This window comes from Callorhinchus milii, unplaced genomic scaffold (genome assembly GCF_018977255.1).
Source record: "Callorhinchus milii isolate IMCB2004 unplaced genomic scaffold, IMCB_Cmil_1.0 Scaffold1074, whole genome shotgun sequence".
NCBI lineage: Eukaryota > Metazoa > Chordata > Chondrichthyes > Chimaeriformes > Callorhinchidae > Callorhinchus > Callorhinchus milii.
In genome coordinates this window covers 11,377-22,965 of record NW_024705815.1, presented here as the reverse complement: position 1 = coordinate 22,965, position 11,589 = coordinate 11,377, and the positions used below count along the sequence as shown (strand labels likewise).

Here is an 11,589-nt window from a genome sequence, read left to right as displayed (position 1 = left end):
CTTTAGATTTTCTACCCCTTACTTCTAGAATTCCATCCCAGAGTCTCTTTGCCGACAGACCCCTCCTTTGCCTCCTTGAAGGCATTCCTCTTTTACAGTGTCTTCTATTATTTTCCCACCCGCAACCCTTCGCCTCCACTCCTCCCAAATCTAACCACCAGCTCAGGTGCAAACCCTTGACTGTCCAATTCTTTGGCACATACATTGAAACATGTAAAACCGCTACAGAAATCGAATTTGTTGTTGTTGAACTGTGACATTGAATGCCTCAAATTTAGGAAAACATGGCCTCTGACTGTTTGTACTCAATGTTTCATAAAAGATATTGCCAGGAAATTATAGTGGTAAAATGTATAAAATGCAGATGATTGCACACAGTTACAGTTCACATAAATATCTTTCATTCTTAGGGAAGAAATACGATCCTACCGGATACCTCCCTGATGGTAATGCTCAAAAGTCAAACTGTTTCCTTCGCCTCAACTAATTAAAGACAAAATATTGTCATCGACAGGCTGTCTAGTCAATGTTGCACAGCAATAATCATCAACATTAAATTATAGAATAAAAAGTGTTGTTTAGCCCATTGTGTCTGTGAGAGCGTTCACTCCCCCATTGGAGTTTGCTATTAATAAACCTCCTTTGCTCTTTCCCATTGTGTCTGCACTGCTGCTTCCTCACCAGTAGAGCTCTGTGCTCAACAACATGTTGCATTTGTGTTGTGTGAGGAATAGCACGAGGAGGAAATAAGGAGGGGAAGCTGAGTGACCAGGAGAAGGGTGGGGATTGGGCGAAGGGAAGGAGGACCCTGGGGTTGCCCTTGGTCTCCATAATGATCCTGGAGTAGCAGAACAATTTGGCTGAGGTTAGGCTGAGCGATAGGGTTTAGTATAATCCAGCCATGATCAGCCTGTTACCATGAGGCCAGATTTAAGCCACATGCATTTGGAGGCATGGGCCTGGGATGTGATGGAGCTGAGGTGGCTGTGGTACCAGGAGGATTGCAGGGGGAGCAGACTGTGTGGGGTGTGATGGTGAGAGGGTGTTCAGAATGGTGGTGAGGGAGCTGTGTATGCGATGGAAAGTTATGACTATTGATGGGAAATAAGCGTTGATGTTGATTTAGTCAATCTTTATAATCTTTATAATCTCTTCTCTTGACAGTTCCTGACCATGGTAAGAAACAGAATTGGCAATATTTTTTGCCTTAAAAGTATGTTTTTATTCTTAATCGAGTCAATTGCAGCTCTATGACAAGATCTTAAGGTATATGAATTTACAATATTGAAGAAAAGTAAACCTTTCCATGTTGTGCTATTTTGTTTAATTGATTTAGTTGCTACTTTTAAAGTGTATGTAAATATCTTAATTGATAATATTTATATTGAATTCAGAATTTAAAGCTTATTGTTTAATTGGAAAAGGAGACAGTGTGTTTCCTGATGGATTTCCATTCTCACGTTGTGGAATTGTCCAGATTCAGTACACAGAGAACCATAGAATCTTATAGCACAGAAGGAGGCCATTCGGCCCATCGTGCCTGTGCCGGCTCTTTGAAAGAGCTATCAATTAATCCCACTGCCCCGCTCTTAACCCTTAGCCCTGGCAATATTACCTTTTAAAGTACCTTATCTAATTCCCTCTTGAAAGCAATGTCGAATCTGCTTCCAGCACCGTTTCAGACAGTGCATTCCAGACTGTAACGACTCCCTGGGTAAAAAAAATTCTGCTTGTCTTCCCTCTGGTTCTTTTGCCAGTTATTTTCAATCAGTCAATCACTGGTTACTGCAAGAGGAAACATTTCCTCCCTATTCACTCGATCAAAACGCCTCATAATTCTGAACATCTCTTTTAAATCTGCACTCAACCTTTTCTCCTCTAAGAAGAAGAATCCCAGGCTTCAGAACTCTTTAGCTCATATCCTCTCCCGCATCAGGTTCTGTGAACTTATCACTCTCACCCTCGCCCGACTCCACTGGCTCCTCACCCCCTAGAGGATTGAGTTCAAAATCTTCATCCTGGTTTTGCTCCTCCCTACCTCTGTGATCCAGTAACACCAAACAGACCTGTCCGCACCCTCTGCTCAGTAGGCTCCGGCCTGCTCTACATCACCAGTTCTGCCCATCCCATCTTCCTTTCTGTCTGCACCCTTTGCGACTCAATCTCACAGTCGCTTATCCTCAACCCCTCCCTTGTCTCCTTCAAGGGTTGTCTCATGACCCTCCTCTTTGACTGCTCCTTCACCCTCCTACCTCAACAACCATGCCCTCCACTCCTCCTGATCCGAACCTCAGCTCGGGTCCAAATCGTTGACTGTCCAGCGCATTCGGAAGTCCTCCCGACGTGAAAGACGCTATACAAAAGTAATCTGTTGTTGTAATTCACTCACTGAGCTTCTGACTGATTATAAAACATTCATATTAGACCGGCACACAGAAAAACAAGAGGAACTTTTACTTAGATCTGTAGTCTACCCTAGTCCAGGATCACTGCTGGTCTAACTGATTACCTGTCAAAAATCAAGTCCTGGGTAAGCTCTAACTTTCTCCAGTTGATAGTCGACAATGCAGAGGCTCTCCTGCTTGGCTCCCAATCAACACCTTCTCACCCCACACACAGACATCATCAGTATTTATTGATGCATAATCCACCTCATGGAGGCAATGTGGAACCTCTGTGACTTGTTTGCCGGCCAACTGTCCTTAAACGCCACCTATGTTTTGACCTGTTCATTCCTCCCCTCTGTTACATTGTCTACTTCTGCTACTTCCTCTCCCCTCAGACCGCGAATACCCTTATCAGTGTTTTACCACATACAGGCTTGATTACACCCACACTCTGCTCGCTGGACTTCCCAACTCTTCCCTCCACAAGCGACAGCCTGTTCAGAACTCTGCAGGCCATGTCCTCTCCCAGACCAAACCATGCCTCGCCTGACTCCACCGGCTCTCCATCGCCCGGCAGGCGAGTTCTCACCTTTAAAGCCGTCCACAATCTTGTCCCACCATTTCTCTGTGACCTCTATCTGTCAAACCCTACCAACCCGTCTGCTCCCACCGCTTGGCGGGCACTGTCCTGTTCGCCACACCTCGGCGGTGGCCTTTAGCTTTCTACCCCTACTTCTAGAATTCCATCCCAGAGTTTTTTGCTGACAGACCCCTCCTTTGCCTCCTTGAAGGCATTCCTCTTTTACTGTGTCTTCTGTTATTTTCCCACACGCACACCTTGGCCTCCACTCCTCCCAAATCCAACCGCCAGCTCAGGTGCAAACCCTTGACTGTCCAATTCTTTGGCACATACATTAAAACATGAAAAGCCGCTACAGAAATGAATTTTGTTGTTGTTGAACAGTGACATTAAATGGCTCAAATTTAGGAAAAAATGGCCTCTGACTGTTTGTACTCAATGTTTCATAAAAGATATTGCCAGGAAATTATAGTGGTAAAGTGTATAAAATGCAGATGATTGCACACAGTTACAGTTCACATAAATATCTTTCATTCTTAGGGAAGAAATACGATCCTACCGGATACCTCCCTGATGGTAATGCTCAAAAGTCAAACTGTTTCCTTCGCCTCAACTAATTAAAGACAAAATATTGTCATCGACAGGCTGTCTAGTCAATGTTGCACAGCAATAATCATCAACATTAAATTATAGAATAAAAAGTGTTGTTTAGCCCATTGTGTCTGTGAGAGCGTTCATTCCCCCATTGGAGTTTGCTATTAATAAACCTCCTTTGCTCTTTCCCATTGCGTCTGCACTGCTGCTTCCTCACCAGTAGAGCTCTGTGCTCAACAACATGTTGCATTTGTGTTGTGTGAGGAATAGCACGAGGAGGAAATAAGGAGGGGAAGCTGAGTGACCAGGAGAAGGGTGGGGATTGGGTGAAGGGAAGGAGGACCCTGGGGTTGCCCTTGGTCTCCACGATGATCCTGGAGTAGCAGAACAATTTGGCTGAGGTTAGGCTGAGCGATAGGGTTTAGTATAATCCAGCCATGATCAGCCTGTTACCATGAGGCCAGATTTAAGCCACATGCATTTGGAGGCATGGGCCTGGGATGTGATGGAGCTGAGGTGGCTGTGGTACCAGGAGGATTGCAGGGGGAGCAGACTGTGTGGGGTGTGATGGTGAGAGGGTGTTCAGAATGGTGGTGAGGGAGCTGTGCATGCGATGGAAAGTTATGACTATTGATGGGAAATAAGTAGTGATGTTGATTTAGTCAATCTTTATAATCTTTATAATCTCTTCTCTTGACAGTTCCTGACCATGGTAAGAAACAGAATTGGCAATATTTGTTTCTTTAAATGTATGTTTTTATTCTTGATCGAGTCAATTGCAGCTCTATGACAAGATCTTAAGGTATATGAATTTACAATATTGAAGAAAAGTAAACCTTTCTATGTTGTGCTATTTTGTTTCATTGATTTAGTTGCTACTTTTAAAGTGTATGTAAATATCTAACTTGATAATATTGGTAATATTTATATTGAATTCAGAATTTAAAGCTTATTGTTTAATTGGAAAAGGAGACAGTGTGTTTCCTGATGGATTTCCATTCTCACGTTGTGGAATTGTCCAGATTCAGTACACAGAGAACCATAGAATCTTATAGCACAGAAGGAGGCCATTCGGCCCATCGTGCCTGTGCCGGCTCTTTGAAAGAGCTATCAATTAATCCCACTGCCCCGCTCTTAACCCTTAGCCCTGCCAATATTACCTTTTAAAGTACCTTATCTAATTCCCTCTTGAAAGCAATGTCGAATCTGCTTCCAGCACCGTTTCAGACAGTGCATTCCAGACTGTAACGACTCCCTGGGTAAAAAAANTTCTGCTTGTCTTCCCTCTGGTTCTTTTGCTAGTTATTTTCAATCAGTCAATCACTGGTGACTGCAAGAGGAAATATTTCCTACCTATTCACTCGATCAAAACCCCTCATAATTCTGAACATCTCTTTTAAATCTGCACTCAACCTTTTCTCCTCTAAGAAGAAGAATCCCAGGCTTCAGAACTCTTCAGCTCATATCCTCTCCCGCATCAGGTTCTGTGAACTTATCACTCTCACCCTCGCCCGACTCCACTGGCTCCTCACCCCCTAGAGGATCGAGTTCAAAATCTTCATCCTGGTTTTGCTCCTCCCTACCTCTGTGATCCAGTAACACCAAACAGACCTGTCCGCACCCTCTGCTCAGTAGGCTCCGGCCTGCTCTACATCACCAGTTCTGCCCATCCCATCTTCCTTTCTGTCTGCACCCTTTGCGACTCAATCTCACAGTCGCTTATCCTCAACCCCTCCCTTGTCTCCTTCAAGGGTTGTCTCATGACCCTCCTCTTTGACTGCTCCTTCACCCTCCTACCTCAACAACCATGCCCTCCACTCCTCCTGATCCGAACCTCAGCTCGGGTCCAAATCGTTGACTGTCCAGCGCATTCGGAAGTCCTCCCGACGTGAAAGACGCTATACAAAAGTAATCTGTTGTTGTAATTCACTCACTGAGCTTCTGACTGATTATAAAACATTCATATTAGACCGGCACACAGAAAAACAAGAGGAACTTTTACTTAGATCTGTAGTCTACCCTAGTCCAGGATCACTGCTGGTCTAACTGATTACCTGTCAAAAATCAAGTCCTGGGTAAGCTCTAACTTTCTCCAGTTGATAGTCGACAATGCAGAGGCTCTCCTGCTTGGCTCCCAATCAACACCTTCTCACCCCACACACAGACATCATCAGTATTTATTGATGCATAATCCACCTCATGGAGGCAATGTGGAACCTCTGTGACTTGTTTGCCGGCCAACTGTCCTTAAACGCCACCTATGTTTTGACCTGTTCATTCTTCCCCACTGTTACATTGTCTACTTCTGCTACTTCCTCTCCCCTCAGACCGCGGATACCCTTATCAGTGCTTTTACCACATACAGGCTTGATTACACCCACACTCTGCTCGCTGGACCTCCCAACTCTTCCCTCCACAAGCGACAGCCTGTTCAGAACTCTGTAAGCTATGTCCTCTCCCAGACCAAACCATTCCTCCCTGGCTCCACCGGCTCTCCATCCCCCTGCGGATCGAGTTCTCACCTTTAAAGCCCTCCACAATCTTGACCCACCATTTCTCTGTGACCTCTATCTGTCAAACCCTACCAACCCGTCTGCTCCCACCGCTTGGCGGGCACTGTCCTGTTCGCCACACCTCGGCGGTTGGGCCTTCAGCCTTTCTGCCCCCAACTTCTAGAATTCCATCCCAGAGTCTCGTCGCCTCGCCTCCTCCTTTGCCTCCTTGAAAGCACTCCTCTTTTACTGTGTCTTCTGTTATTTTCCCACCCGCATCCCTTGGCCTCCACTCCTCCCAAATCCAACCACCAGCTCAGGTGCAAACCCTTGGCTGTCCAGTTCTTTGGCACATACATGAAAACATGTAAAACCGCAACAGAAATGGAATTTATGACATTAAATTCCTGAAATTTAGGAAAAAATGGCCTCTGACTGTTTGTACTCAATGTTTCATAAAAGATATTGTCAGGAAATTATAGAGGTAAAATGTATAAAATGCAGATGACTGCACACAGTTACAGTTCACGTAAATATCTTTCATTCTTAGGGAAGAAATACGATCCTTCTGGATACCTCCCTGATGGTAATGCTCAAAAGTCAAACTGTTTCCTTCGCCTCAACTAATTAAAGACAAAATATTGTCATCGACAGGCTGTCTAGTCAATGTTGCGCAGCAATAATCATCTCCATTAAATTATAGAATAAAAAGTGTTGTTTAGCCCATTGTGTCTGTGAGAGCGTTCACTCCCCCTTTGGAGTTTGCTATTAATAAACCTCCTTTGCTCTTTCCCATTGTGTCTGCACTGCTGCTTCCTCACCAGTAGAGCTCTGTGCTCAACAACATGTTGCATTTGTGTTGTGTGAGGAATAGCACGAGGAGGAAATAAGGAGGGGAAGCTGAGTGACCAGGAGAAGGGTGGGGATTGGGCGAAGGGAAGGAGGACCCTGGGGTTGCCCTTAATCTCCACGATGATCCTGGAGTAGCAGAACAATTTGGCTGAGGTTAGGCTGAGCGATAGGGTTTAGTAAAATCCAGCCATATCAGCCTGTTACCATGAGGCCAGATTTAAGCCACATGCATTTGGAGGCATGGGCCTGGGATGTGATGGAGCTGAGGTGGCTGTGGTACCACGAGGATTGCAGGGGGAGCAGACTGTGTGGGGTGTGATGGTGAGAGGGTGTTCAGAATGGTGGTGAGGGAGCTGTGTATGCGATGGAAAGTTATGACTATTGATGGGAAATAATCAGTGATGTTGATTTAGTCAATCTTTATAATCTTTATAATCTCTTCTCTTGACAGTTCCTGACCATGGTAAGAAACAGAATTGGCAATATTTGTTTCTTCAAAATATGTTTTTATTCTTCATTGAGTCAATTTTTGCAGCTCTATGACAAGATTTAAGGTATATGAATTTACAATATTGAAGAAAAGTAAACCTTTCCATGTTGTGCTATTTTGTTTAATTGATTTAGTTGCTACTTTTAAAGTGTATGTAAATATCTAAATTGGTAATATTTATATTGAATTCAGAATTTAAAGCTTATTGTTTAATTGGAAAAGGAGACAGTGTGTTTCCTGATGGATTTCCATTCTCACGTTGTGGAATTGTTCAGATTCAGTACACAGAGAACCATAGAATCTTATAGCACAGAAGGAGGCCATTCGGCCCATCGTGCCTGTGCCGGCTCTTTGAAAGAGCTATCAATTAATCCCACTGCCCCGCTCTTAACCCTTAGCTCTGCCAATATTACCTTTTAAAGTACCTTATCTAATTCCCTCTTGAAAGCAATGTCGAATCTGCTTCCAGCACCGTTTCAGACAGTGCATTCCAGACTGTAACGACTCCCTGGGTAAAAAAAATTCTGCTGGTCTTCCCTCTGGTTCTTTTGCCAGTTATTTTCAATCAGTCAATCACTGGTGACTGCAAAAGGAAACATTTCCTCCCTATTCACTCGATCAAAACCCCTCATAATTCTGAACATCTCTTTTAAATCTGCACTCAACCTTTTCTCCTCTAAGAAGAAGAATCCCAGGCTTCAGAACTCTTTAGCTCATATCCTCTCCCGCATCAGGTTCTGTGAACTTATCACTCTCACCCTCGCCCGACTCCACTGGCTCCTCACCCCCTAGAGGATCGAGTTCAAAATCTTCATCCTGGTTTTGCTCCTCCCTACCTCTGTGATCCAGTAACACCAAACAGACCTGTCCGCACCCTCTGCTCAGTAGGCTCCGGCCTGCTCTACATCACCAGTTCTGCCCATCCCATCTTCTTTCTGTCTGCACCCTTTGCGACTCAATCTCACAGTCGCTTATCCTCAACCCCTCCCTTGTCTCCTTCAAGGGTTGTCTCATGACCCTCCTCTTTGACTGCTCCTTCACCCTCCTACCTCAACAACCATGCCCTCCACTCCTCCTGATCCGAACCTCAGCTCGGGTCCAAATCGTTGACTGTCCAGCGCATTCGGAAGTCCTCCCGACGTGAAAGACGCTATACAAAAGTAATCTGTTGTTGTAATTCACTCACTGAGCTTCTGACTGATTATAAAACATTCATATTAGACCGGCACACAGAAAAACAAGAGGAACTTTTACTTAGATCTGTAGTCTACCCTAGTCCAGGATCACTGCTGGTCTAACTGATTACCTGTCAAAAATCAAGTCCTGGGTAAGCTCTAACTTTCTCCAGTTGATAGTCGACAATGCAGAGGCTCTCCTGCTTGGCTCCCAATCAACACCTTCTCACCCCACACACAGACATCATCAGTATTTATTAATGCATAATCCACCTCATGGAGGCAATGTGGAACCTCTGTGACTTGTTTGCCGGCCAACTGTCCTTAAACGCCACCTATGTTTTGACCTGTTCATTCTTCCCACTGTTACATTGTCTACTTCTGCTACTTCCTCTCCCCTCAGACCGCGGATACTCTTATCAGTGCTTTTACCACATACAGGCTTGATTACACCCACACTCTGCTCGCTGGACCTCCCAACTCTTCCCTCCACAAGCGACAGCCTGTTCAGAACTCTGTAAGCTATGTCCTCTCCCAGACCAAACCATTCCTCCCTGGCTCCACCGGCTCTCCATCCCCCTGCGGATCGAGTTCTCACCTTTAAAGCCCTCCACAATCTTGTCCCACCATTTCTCTGTGACCTCTATCTGTCAAACCCTACCAACCCATCTGCTCCCACCGCTTGGCGGGCACTGTCCTGTTCGCCACACCTCGGCGGTTGGGCCTTTAGCCTTTCTACCCCCAACTTCTAGAATTCCATCCCAGAGTTTCGTCGCCTCGCCCCCTCCTTTGCCTCCTTGAAGGCATTCCTCTTTTACTGTGTCTTGTTATTTTCCCACCCGCAACCCTTGGCCTCCACTCCTCCCAAATCCAACTACCAGCTCAGGTGCAAACCCTTGACTGTCCAATTCTTTGGCACATACATTAAAACATGTAAAACCGCTACAGAAATGGAATTTGTTGTTGTTGAACTGACATTAAATTCCTCAAATTTAGGAAAAAATGGCCTCTGACTGTTTGTACTCAATGTTTCATAAAAGATATTGTCAGGAAATTATAGAGGTAAAATGTATAAAATGCAGATGACTGCACACAGTTACAGTTCACGTAAATATCTTTCATTCTTAGGGAAGAAATATGATCCTTCTGGATACCTCCCTGATGGTAATGCTCAAAAGTCAAACTGTTTCCTTCGCCTCAACTAATTAAAGACAAAATATTGTCATCGACAGGCTGTCTAGTCAATGTTGCACAGCAATAATCATCAACATTAAATTATAGAATAAAAAGTGTTGTTTAGCCCATTGTGTCTGTGAGAGCGTTCACTCCCCCATTGGAGTTTGCTATTAATAAACCTCCTTTGCTCTTTCCCATTGCGTCTGCACTGCTGCTTCCTCACCAGTAGAGCTCTGTGCTCAACAACATGTTGCATTTGTGTTGTGTGAGGAATAGCACGAGGAGGAAATAAGGAGGGGAAGCTGAGTGACCAGGAGAAGGGTGGGGATTGGGTGAAGGGAAGGAGGACCCTGGGGTTGCCCTTGCTCTCCATAATGATCCTGGAGTAGCAGAACAATTTGGCTGAGGTTAGGCTGAGCGATAGGGTTTAGTATAATCCAGCCATATCAGCCTGTTACCATGAGGCCAGATTTAAGCCACATGCATTTGGAGGCATGGGCCTGGGATGTGATGGAGCTGAGGTGGCTGTGGTACCAGGAGGATTGCAGGGGTAACAGTACTGTGTGGGGTGTGATGGTGAGAGGGTGTTCAGAATGGTGGTGAGGGAGCTGTGTATGCGATGCAAAGTTATTACTATAGATGGGAAATAAGCGGTGATGTTGATTTAGTCAATCTTTATAATCTTTATAATCTCTTCTCTTGACAGATTATGACATTGGTAAGAATCAGAATTGGCAATATTTTTTGCCTTGAATGTCTGTTTTTATTCTTCATCGAGTCAATTGCAGCTCTATGACATGATCTTAAGGTATATGAATTTACAATATTGAAGAAAAGTTATCAAGCCGGTGGGTACGTCTGTTTCTGTTATTCCTTGCCAAAAGCACTAAAACAGAATTGTCATAAACCTTTCCATGTTGTGCTATTTTGTTTAATTGATTTAGTTGCTACTTTTAAAGTGTATGTAAATATCTTAATTGATAATATTTATATTGAATTCAGAATTTAAAGCTTATTGTTTAATTGGAAAAGGAGACAGTGTGTTTCCTGATGGATTTCCATTCTCACGTTGTGGAATTGTCCAGATTCAGTACACAGAGAATCATAGAATCTTACAGCACAGAAGGAGGCCATTCGGCCCATCGTGCCTGTGCCGGCTCTTTGAAAGAGCTACCAATTAGTCCCACTGCCCCGCTCTTAACCCTTAGCTCTGCCAATATTACCTTTTAAAGTACCTTATCTAATTCCCTCTTGAAAGCAATGTCGAATCTGCTTCCAGCACCGTTTCAGACAGTGCATTCCAGACTGTAACGACTCCCTGGGTAAAAAAATTCTGCTCGTCTTCCCTCTGGTTCTTTTGCCAGTTATTTTCAATCAGTCAATCACTGGTTAATGCAAGAGGAAACATTTCCTCCCTATTCACTCGATCAAAACGCCTCATAATTCTGAACATCTCTTTTAAATCTGCACTCAACCTTTTCTCCTCTTAGAAGAAGAATCCCAGGCTTCAGAACTCTTTAGCTCATATCCTCTCCCGCATCAGGTTCTGTGAACTTATCACTCTCACCCTCGCCCGACTCCACTGGCTCCTCACCCCCGAGAGGATTGAGTTCAAAATCTTCATCCTGGTTTTGCTCCTCTCTACCTCTGTGATCCAGTAACACTAAACAGACCTGTCCGCACCCTCTGCTCAGTAGGCTCCGGCCTGCTCTACATCACCAGTTCTGCCCATCCCATCTTCCTTTCTGTCTGCACCCTTTGCGACTCAATCTCACAGTCGCTTATCCTCAACCCCTCCCTTGTCTCCTTCAAGGGTTGTCTCATGACACTCATCTTTAACTGC

At 44.6% G+C, this 11,589-nt stretch overlaps 2 long non-coding RNA genes across 2 annotated transcripts; both read left to right on the top strand.

The window, feature by feature from the left end:
- The first annotated feature begins 409 nt into the window (after nt 1–409).
- On the top strand, nt 410–3,541 carry LOC121852698. The gene is made up of 3 exons (XR_006086215.1): nt 410–446; nt 1,165–1,176; nt 3,508–3,541. It is a non-coding gene; the product is annotated as an uncharacterized LOC121852698 (long non-coding RNA).
- Nucleotides 3,542–6,602: 3,061 nt separating this feature from the next.
- LOC121852699 lies at nt 6,603–9,733 on the top strand. Its single transcript, XR_006086216.1, has 3 exons — nt 6,603–6,639; nt 7,357–7,368; nt 9,699–9,733. It is a non-coding gene; the product is annotated as an uncharacterized LOC121852699 (long non-coding RNA).
- Nucleotides 9,734–11,589: the final 1,856 nt, after the last annotated feature.